Genomic DNA, 10,245 nt, shown 5'->3' with positions numbered 1-10,245 from the left:
AGGAAATAAATATCAAAGTTTTAAGAAGGTAGGTAATTTATAATTACAGGGCTTACCGAGGGATGATGCCATATTGGGATGGGTCAGCACTGGCACCGGTGCTCTTTAACATCTTTGTTGGTGACATGGACAGTGGGATCGAGGCACCCTCAGTACGTTTGCTGACACCACCAAGCTGTGTGGTGTGGTCACACACTGGAGGGAAGGGATGTCATCCAGAGGGACCTGGACAGGCTGGAGAGGTGGGATGTGCCAACCTCATGAAGTTCAACAAGGCCAAGCGCAAGGTTCTGCCCATGGGTTGGGGCAATACCAAGTACAAACACAGGCTGGGTGATGAGTGGGTTGAGAGCAGCCCCAAGGAGAAGGACCTGGGGGTGTTGGTGGGTGGAAAACTGACTGTGAGCCAGCAATGTGTGCTCACAGCCCAGAAAGCCAACTGTGTCCTGGGCTGCATCCAGAGCAGTGTGGGCAGCAGGGCGAGGGGGGGATTCTCCCCCTCTGCTCCGCTCTCATCAGACCCCCCCTGCAGTGCTGGGTCCAGCTCTGGGGGCACCAACATCAGAAGGACACGGACCTGCTTGAGCGGGGCCAGAGGAGGCCACGAAGATGCTCGGGGGGCTGGAGCACCTCCCCTGTGAGGACAGGCTGAGAGAGTTGGGGGGGTTCAGCTGGAGAAGAGAAGGTCCCTTCCAACCCAAACCATTCTATGATTCTATGATGCTATGTTTGTTCTCTTGTCATCTGGTATCTTTAAGTTAAGATGGGATGTCTTGCTAAAAGTTACATTCTGGTTTAAATCCATGTTGTTGGGCTCAGAAAAGGAATCACTGTGTGACAGTGTACAGCAGGAAATCAGACTTGATGGTTGTAATTGTGTTCCTATCTGGCCTGAAAATCTATTGATCTGTGAAAATAATTGCCACAGTTTACTGATTTTCCTGAATGTTTGATGGTAGGTAAGAAATACTTCTGTCTCCTGTGGCCTGAGCTGCCCTGAAAGAATTTCCTCTTAGCATTGAGCAGGAATTAGGAAAAAAAGAAAAAATTGATTCAGCATAACCAAAGAAAAATTTTAAATGCAGCTTTGCTTACTTGTTTGATATTTTTTTTTTCTGTATTTTCTCAATGGAATGTGGCTGTCAGGACTACTCAACATCATCCTGTGTGTGGGCCTGGGAATGCTGGTATGCAGAGAAACACAGGCACTTTCTGACTTATTTGACTTAATTGCAAGCCATCACATCATTCTTGCTCAAATGACGGGATTAAAATTGTGAACATATACCAAACTGTGTCCTAATAAAGGTTGAAGAGTAAAAACCAAAGTTGTTTTTACTTCACATAGAAAGAAAAGCTAAAGCATGTAGAACAGAAGAGGAGATATTCAAATTTTTCCAGGAAAGAATCCTGATCCTGCAAGTCCCTGGGCTCCATCAGGCACTCTGTGGGAGCTGAGTGTGCCCACACCGTGCCGGAGTGTCAATGCCTGGAAAATGCACTTGGAACAGAGCGAGCTGGGTGCATTTTCTGAGTGTAAGTGCTACATAAATGGTGCAGAGACCTTGTATGGGTCTGTAAGTACAAGGTAAGTGTTTCTCTCTATACAACATCAACCCCTCCTAACACATTGAAATACGCTCGTTTGCATTTGGCAGTTTAAAAGGAGAGTCATTCTCGTCCTGTGCACCAAGCCTGCTCCCTCTTCTTGCCGAGACCTGCATGGTTTGTCTTCCTAGTTATCACTGTGGAAACTCAAACGTGATATTAGTTTAATTAGAGATCAACTCCTTTTATGGAATGCCAATGCCCTATCCGACTAAATCCCCCTTCTGAAGTTGGCAGATGCAAATTAAATCCTGCGCACTGAAGTGTAATTTGGTTTTGAACACTCTTAAAGGCTCTCGGTGATTCAGTGGGTGGAGGGGAATTAGTCTTAAGCTGCATTTGTTGCTTTCTCCTCCCTTAATTTGTTTATATGAATGCTACTGAAGCAATATTGAATGTAGACAAATTGCCAAGTGACACAGATGAATGAAAGCCAAGGTTTTACTGTTCGGTTTTGGAGCTGTAAATAACATAGGTCCAGTCTACCTGAAATAATGGTAAATAATGGGCTATCTGCCACTTCACGTCCCGTCATGTTCTCAGTGACCAGCAGGCTTGGAACGGCCACACCGTCCCTCCTGCAGTCATGCAAGGGCAGCAGCGCTGGCCTAGGGCGTTTCTGAGCCCTCCAAGAGCCGTATTTTCCAGTGAAATGCTTTTCTTTAGCTGGTTCATCCTGACCTGATGGGTGCCTTTGGAAACCCCATCCCTCCTGGAGAACCCTTGAAGCTCTCCCTACTGATGCACCAGGCTGGTTCCTCCAGACACCACCATCCTTCTCTGGTGGGCCTCGAACAAAATTGCAATAATTTAGTCTAGGATTACAAAAAGAAGTATTACACAGAGGATCTGCAGGAGAGTCATAGGAGCCCACATAGTGCATTGTGTCTCAGCTTCTTTAAATTAACAGACAATATAGAGATTTTGCAAAAACAGTCTATGACAATCTTCTAGTATTGCCGCAATGGTTTTCATATACAGTCAGCTAATGGGTACCACTTCGAATGTTCTCTTTTATTTTCCTTCACTGCATTCACTTGGAAGTAGATCTCCATGATTCTGCATGCCAAATACCATAATGGGAGTCTGATCACACTGTACCAGTCTGATCAATCCTTTTACGCCATACAACACAATTTAAGCAAGAGGTGTTTTAAGCCAGCCCCAACAGATTAATTACAGACCATAGTCAGCATTTTTTTTTCATTGCTCTTAGATCAGACAGCAATTTAGCCCAAGTATTTTTGCTTCACTGTAATGTTTCTACAGCTTTTATTTTAGAGTCTCTGTTTCCTCCCATGTTCTTCCTGTCTCTGGGTCTGAATTCAAAGTATATGTTCATCTCACCAGCAGGTGTATTATCACACCGCACAAACTGCTTGTGTCCCGCACTCACCAAATGGCTTTCACCCAGTATCTCCAGGTTTTTTCATAAGGAGTGATTTTAAAGCTTCCCATGTGCGAGTTTGTAGAAATGAATCAAACAGGAGAATCTGCAGGTAACAGATTCTGGTTTTCTGTTGAACATTTTAACAACTGAGCAAATAAGTGCCTTTCAATTACATGCTTGTTGCAGACACTCCCTGCTTATGTTTTATAACAATGATTTTGGATCAAGAGGTTTGCAGCTAAAGGGATAAACATTTAGCCCTGATAAGCAGATTTGTAGAAATTATTGTTATCCAGAGCTGGTTTGATTCATTAGGAACCAGCAGTGGACAGCTCTTGAAATCCGACAGGGATAAATTTAACCCACCAAAGTGAAATCTGCTAAGGGATGAGTCTGAATTATATTATATTCATAATAGCATTTCCTTCTGTTATTTAATATCTCAAAAATAACTATGTGAGAGAAATTATTTTCTCCACCAGTCTCCCTGACCTCAACAAAAACCTGAAACACACTTGCAGGGACATTTTGGGTTCTCCCAGCAGAAATGGAGTAGCAAGGATTCAGAACCAAAGTGCAATGAGATCCTGGACATTTACTTGTGTGGGCTGTAGGGATGAGCAACAGGAAAAGAGCCGTATACATTCTTAGGTGATACCGATCCCAAACCACTCATATTCTCAGTGCATTTTGGTAACAGACATAACATTTCACAGCAACCTGCATTTGCACAGAGACTTCTTTGACCCTAGAGAAGGACTCACCGTATCTTATTTGAAGAATTCTACCTTTACTGTTCTGACCTAGCAGCTTTTCTTGTTTATATTTCTCTCTGTCTGTCTTCTTCTCCCTTCTACCTACTTTCCTTCCTTCTGTTTTCACAAGCAATTTTTTTTTGCATAGAGGAACACTATTTTGGGAGAGGGATGTTTGCCTGTCCTATGCAGTAGGGTACCCAGCTCCCTGGGCAGAAAGTCACCTAGAAAGACCTCATACATCATGGTGTTCCCATCTTTTAATCTATGAATCGGCCAGGGGAGAAGGCCACTGAAATAAAGCACAGATAAGGGTGGGCAGCAAAGCATGCACTTGTCACAGAATTAGTATCAGAAATATACGGGCGATCAATCAAAGTTATGGCATGCTCTCCTTGTGGTTAGTTGATATATAATACCCCCAATCAATAACTAAAGAGAGGGGAGAGAAGAAAGGGATTTAATATTTGCCTAGTCTTTGTAGAAAAGTAAGATTTATTGCAACATAAAAAACCCAAATTTAGCCTCTAGCTTAATAGCCAGTTGGTCCCTGTGATATTGCTGGAATCATATTTACTGTGCATCCTAATACAGAGAGAGACATTCATACCCGTACACCTGCTCAGCTGTGTCATGCTGGATATTAGCCACTGTGAAGCATACATCTGGTCTTGACTTGTGAATGGCTTGCTTAAGGAAACATTGTCTTTATTGCATTTAACATTTTGAGTCTGTAAGAGGTTTGCAAACTACCATTGATATTATCAAGGAGATCTCAGGACTTGATTTGGCTCAGCGCTGTATTACTGGGTCTGCGTGTGTCAGACTGAATTAAAGGCAGGGTTGAAAAATGCATCTGGTAGGTCCAGAACCAGCAATAACCATTGGATGTTTCTGCTTGCTCTTTGCTGTTATATTCGAGACATTACATTATGAAATCACAGAAGACATATCTTTTCCTCTTTCCTTCCTGGGTCTCTTAGATCCAGGTCCCTCCTATTCTGGAGGGCTTCTGGTCCATGCGATGTGGCTCATGGGGATCTGCACAAGCCTCACACCCAGGTTTCATATCTTGCCACAACTCCTCTCCAACTACTGCATGGAATGATGCTACAGTAAGAGAAGGCAAATGACCCAGTTCAAAATAAAATTGTCTTCCCAAGGTTGGGCAGAGACGTGTAGAAGTTTTATATGTTGTGCCTTCTTATGCATGATCAACTAAGGCTGGGAAAAACAAGCATAGCCTTTAGCTTCAGCTACTAATCCCTGTTCTTGGCCAAAAAAGCAATGAAAAACTGTAAATGTTAGTGAATTCAGACCTTAGTTACAGCAAATCCTGACAGAGAACATAGTAACAGGTGGTTTGATGCTGATTTTGGCAATCAGCATATTTAGCCAGAAGCATAAACTGCCCTCGTGTTTGTCATGTTTGCTTTCAGATCAGTGTGAGACTCTACTCCAACCCTTATCCAAACTCTTAATAGATCAGCTGAATCTGCAGAATTTGACCAGAATGCACAGTTCTGAGCTTTTTGGTACTTTTAAGTTCTAGACAGGTCAAAGAAAAGAAAATGGTGACAACCCTGAGGGTATTGTGACACTCGTATTCACAGCACCCATCACAATTCCAGTATGCAGTATGCATTCCCATTTTGCAAGAAAATCAACAACCACCATCCCCTCAGCCCTCTATCTTTCATGGACATTTCATATTCTCCTAAAAACCCTGGAAGTCTGACTCATAGAAAGGAATAGGCTCAAGTATGGAAGAAAATTCTTAGATTTATGACACATGCACTCAGTTCACAGAAGGATTCTGGTGAGATCCAAATATATCCTCCCTCCTTGCACAGGATACAGGAGTGACACGTGAATTTTACCAAACAGTTGACCTTTTGAACCAGTACGCCTTGCATATGGGAAGACTAATGTCCTCCAGCTTAAGAATTACTCCATGTGTGACCTGAGCTATGGAGGAAATCATCTAAGTAATTCCTGTGATATCTTCTGGTCTTCAACTCCATCGCCCACATTATTCATTGGCCTGAAATTTATGTCATCAATTGGTGGCAAAGTGCAAGGTAAGTGCAGACCATCAGGGTTCTCATTTAACAGCTTTTTATATCAAATTTGTAGAAGTACATGTAAAAACGTAAAAGGCAGAGCAACGGTGTATCAGACAAAATCTGCAACTCAGCTGGAATTTCACAGACTATTTACGTTTAGTCCATGGGCAAGAAACAAATATAACCACAACAGGAAAGTTACTGAAGACAGTTCAAAACCAAATACGATGTGTGTCACCACAGGCCACTGATAGATCCTTCACAACAAGAAAAATCAGCTCATTTTTCCTCCCAGCAAATGTCAGATGTTTTAGGAATGGTTTGTTCTGTTGATTATTTTTGTAAAATGAGTCCTATTATAATTAGGAAGCCTGCGATCTAGAGTTAACCCCTGGCTCCAATCTCCCCAGTCTTTGAAAAAATTTAATCTCAATCTTGGCATGAACCATTGTGTTCAGTCTCCTAAAAATTCAACTCAGGGTAGACAAAGCTCCATAAATGTTCCTGAGGTCAGAAATGAATGCATATTTATTGCAACAATAGCTGTATTACCAGCCATTCACAGCTCCAAGAGCCAAACAGATGTCTCCAATGAACACAGTTATCATATCGGCAGAATATTTCTTTCAGTAATCTCCCTAGTAATTAATTTTTCTGTTATCACGAAAGCCATTTCAGGGACTGGGAAGAAAAAACCCTGTTTTACTCACTGGCCTCCATGCTGATCCCAGGATCGCAGCCCCATCTCATCCAAAGGCAACTTCCGAGACACACGAGACACCCCTCCTCTGCCATTCCCCGGCAGAGGCCAGCAGCCCCCATTGTCTTCCTGCAGAGAGAGAGATAACAATGCGGTTTCCCCCCATAAAAGCGAGTTCAAAAAAGCATTTACCTGTAACAACAAAAGCAAGCGGATAAATAAGAAAAAAGCACAAGTGGTGTTTAGGATAACATGTAATTAAAGGATTAAAAATTCATACATTTCGATGGGAAATGGCATTGAAATTGCTGAGCCGTTAATGACTTTGAATGAAAGGGGGACTTTTCACTCAACCGGAGTGTTCAGAACCAAGATAGACCTTTTATCATTATTAATTGTTTCATTCATGGCACATAGGAGATGTGTGCCTGCCAGAGAAGTTTTGTTATTCCAATGACTGAAAGAAACTTTTCTAACCCTGCTGCTACTGCCTTGGGTGGTGGAGCTGCCTGGGGAGGATGAGGCAAGGGGACGAAGACCACTGCTGCCTTTCTGCAAAAGCTGGCTGGAGGTGTGTGAGCACAGCCCACTGCCCAGTCTCATATAGCTAGAGCATGACCTGGAGATGTTTAGTCCTAACAGGATGGTGCCAATCCTCCTGTGTCCTACATTCATTTGGCTGAGCCCTTCAGTTGCCACAGGGCTTTGACTAGGAGAAAATCACCCCTTTCAACAGGGCCAGCACTAAACCCAAACCCTTCCAGGTCCTCACAGAAAGGCTCAAATAAGATTTACAGGACGCAAGGCCTTCTGCTGAATGACTGTCACTCTTTCTACATTACATTTAAGCACATCTGTTATTTTTAGAAAGACAGATAGACAATCAGCTAGCTAGGTGGACAGGCATAAATAGATACACTAGAGAAAGAGAAATTCATACCAGCATCTTGCTGTCTATCTCTCTTTAGGAAGTAGTGTTTTAAACATTACTCTTTTCACAGCCATAAAGACAAGATGACTGATTGTTTCTTTAAAGCCAGCTGAGAGTCCTGTCTGATCACACAAATGACTAGAGTGGAGCTCGAAGGAAAAAACAGCTATTGGGAGAACTGCAACAGAATTGTAATTGGACAATAGCCAGTTCACAATTACAGATAAGGCTGAGGTCTGACAGATGCAACACAAGACACTGGCAATGGAGAGCTCTGTTTTCATCATGTTAGAAAACTGGCCTGATTTTTCTCATTTCTGGAAGACTATGGGCACTCTTGATTTATAATTTGGCCATTCCGTTTGTAGTACTTGATGATTCTTTCTTTTATAATTGTGACCAAAAACGTCAAAAAGGATTTTGCTTACAGAATTCAAAAACACAAAACAAAAATTAAAGACATAATCTAATGAAAGGGATCAATCAGTAATAATTATAGCCTGAAAGATGAAAAATTCGGGAAGCAATGGAGGTGTGAAAGGAGGAAATTGGAAAGAATTTTCAGAGCTTAACATCTGGTCAGATAGACAATTCTCTAATAGCCATCAGATACATTTGTCTCTACAGGGGATGAGAATTAGCCACTGGTGGTGTTTGCTGTGGGTTCCCTCAGTGCCCAACTGTGCAACATGCAGAGAGCCATTCCTACAGCTACAGTGCTGCCTTTTGTCCTGTTTGGAGGGCATTCCTGTGTGATTTTAGTGGGGTTTTCCCCCCTTATTTTAATCTTGCGTTGTTGGTATGGATGAATGAGTTCCAGAACTATGCAAATGTGTGTAAACAAGTGTGGTCTTACTGAACAGAAAAGAGTTACATAGGCTTTTATCAGCAACAGACCTTTCTAGCTCAGCACTGTGAAGGGCACAACTGTGACCGGATAGCTCTGACCTGTGCTCCCACTAGAAATGTTCACAAGCTCTTGATTTATTAAGCTCATCCCACAGAAATACTTAAAATTTAGGTATGCACTTAAAATTAGGACTGCCACCTTGAAGTGCGGCCACCATGGTCGTAATGTCAGTGACTACTGTAATAAAGACCATTTGTCTTTGCTGAATTTTAACATGCAGATGCAGCATGTCTCTGTTATTTCTCCATTTGGAACAGGAAAATACCAAGAGGTGAATTTTTTTAAATTACTTTTTTATTGGCATTTTCATTTTTTTTGGAATATAAACATCATCTGGTTCACATTACTCAGTCAGCCACACAGGAAATGGTAATAAGTTTTGTTGGTATTATTTTTCTCTGAGGGATTAACAAGGATAATACTTATATATGTATTAAGAGATTGGTGCATACCCCCAGGCAGCGGCAAAGAGAGTAAGAAGTATCAGCAGTATCAAAACAATTTGCAGGTGGCTGGCTGTTACTGCATTTCAGCGGCATGGCAGGACCAAGGGCACGGAAAGGACATCACTTGGGATGCTGGCACTGGATTACTCTAAGATAAATCATCTTGTGCCACTCAGCAGAAAGGGGACGATTTTCCAGGAGAGATTCCAACAGAGTTATCTGTCTGATCAGCTATTGTGGGCTGAAGATTTGGGGCCTAATCAAGCAGCTGTATTTCAGCAGGGAGGAATAAGGGGGAAATTGCCCTCTAAAGAAAATACTAGATCTCTTATATCCTAATTCTCTGTTAGTCTGATCTGGTGCATGTTTATGATGATGAAAACCAGTGTTGTGGTAATGTTTGGGGATCCCAACTCCAACCAACGGCCCTTTTGCAGGGTGTGACCCATACAGCCTGCAGCATACACCCACTCTTCAAGGTGCAACTGTGGCACTTAACTGAGTCATCTAAATTAAGAAGCAAGTCAGTCCAGTTGGCCTCTGTAGCCAATAGCAAGAAATGGGTAACTTCAGACCCAAGCTGGCTTCTGTAGGGCAAACTTCTGTTTTCTTTGGTTGAAAAGGGAACATCAGGTGGGATTTATCTCACTACATGTTAGTAATGTGGTATCCAAGACAGAAACAGTTACGCAGGTCCTGTCTGTGTCTCCTTTTACTAGAGAGATCCTCCACAAAACATAAGCTTCCAGCCATTTATGATCAGGGAGAAACTTGGTCCAAGAATTGTAACCAGAGAGGGAATAAAGGGGCTGGGGTGAGTAACTGGGGGTACGATGTGCTGGAGTTCACAGAAGGGCAGGAGCCCACCAGGTCCTGACCCCATCTCCTGAATTCCTGTCCTGTGGCTGCTCTGGTGAAACATGAGGACATAACCATAAGATGATATTCAGATTATAACCATACATGCTGACAGTATTTTGCTCTTTTGCACACCCATTTGACAGCAGACCTCTAACCATTTTATGCTGCTCTTTCCTTCCAGTTCCTCCACAAGCAACAGCCTCTTTAATCCACAGTAGGTCTGTGAGGATGGAGAGCAGTGAAGGAAAGAAACCTTGTGGCATTAGAGATGGGAGGGAAAAAAGCAAGCTGTGATTGATGCCTGTAATACTGACCACACAAATCACAGAGCTCCATGAAGCTCCTATAATTTAAGGGAGAAATAAGAAGTGAAGCATTATGCCCATGTCACATATGATGGCTCTTGGACTAAGACAAATGCTGTGCAATTGGTTTAGACAGCAGGACACAGAAGAGAGGCCACACACCAACACTGTAAGTACTATAGACCCAAAATTGTCCATTCCCAGGTCTGGGCATCTGGCATGACAGCACCAATCTGAAACAGACTGCAGCATCTACTCCAGGAGAGTCCTCGG

The sequence above is a fragment of the Strix aluco genome, chromosome 16, assembly GCF_031877795.1.
Source record: "Strix aluco isolate bStrAlu1 chromosome 16, bStrAlu1.hap1, whole genome shotgun sequence".
NCBI lineage: Eukaryota > Metazoa > Chordata > Aves > Strigiformes > Strigidae > Strix > Strix aluco.
This window is presented reverse-complemented; position numbering follows the sequence as displayed.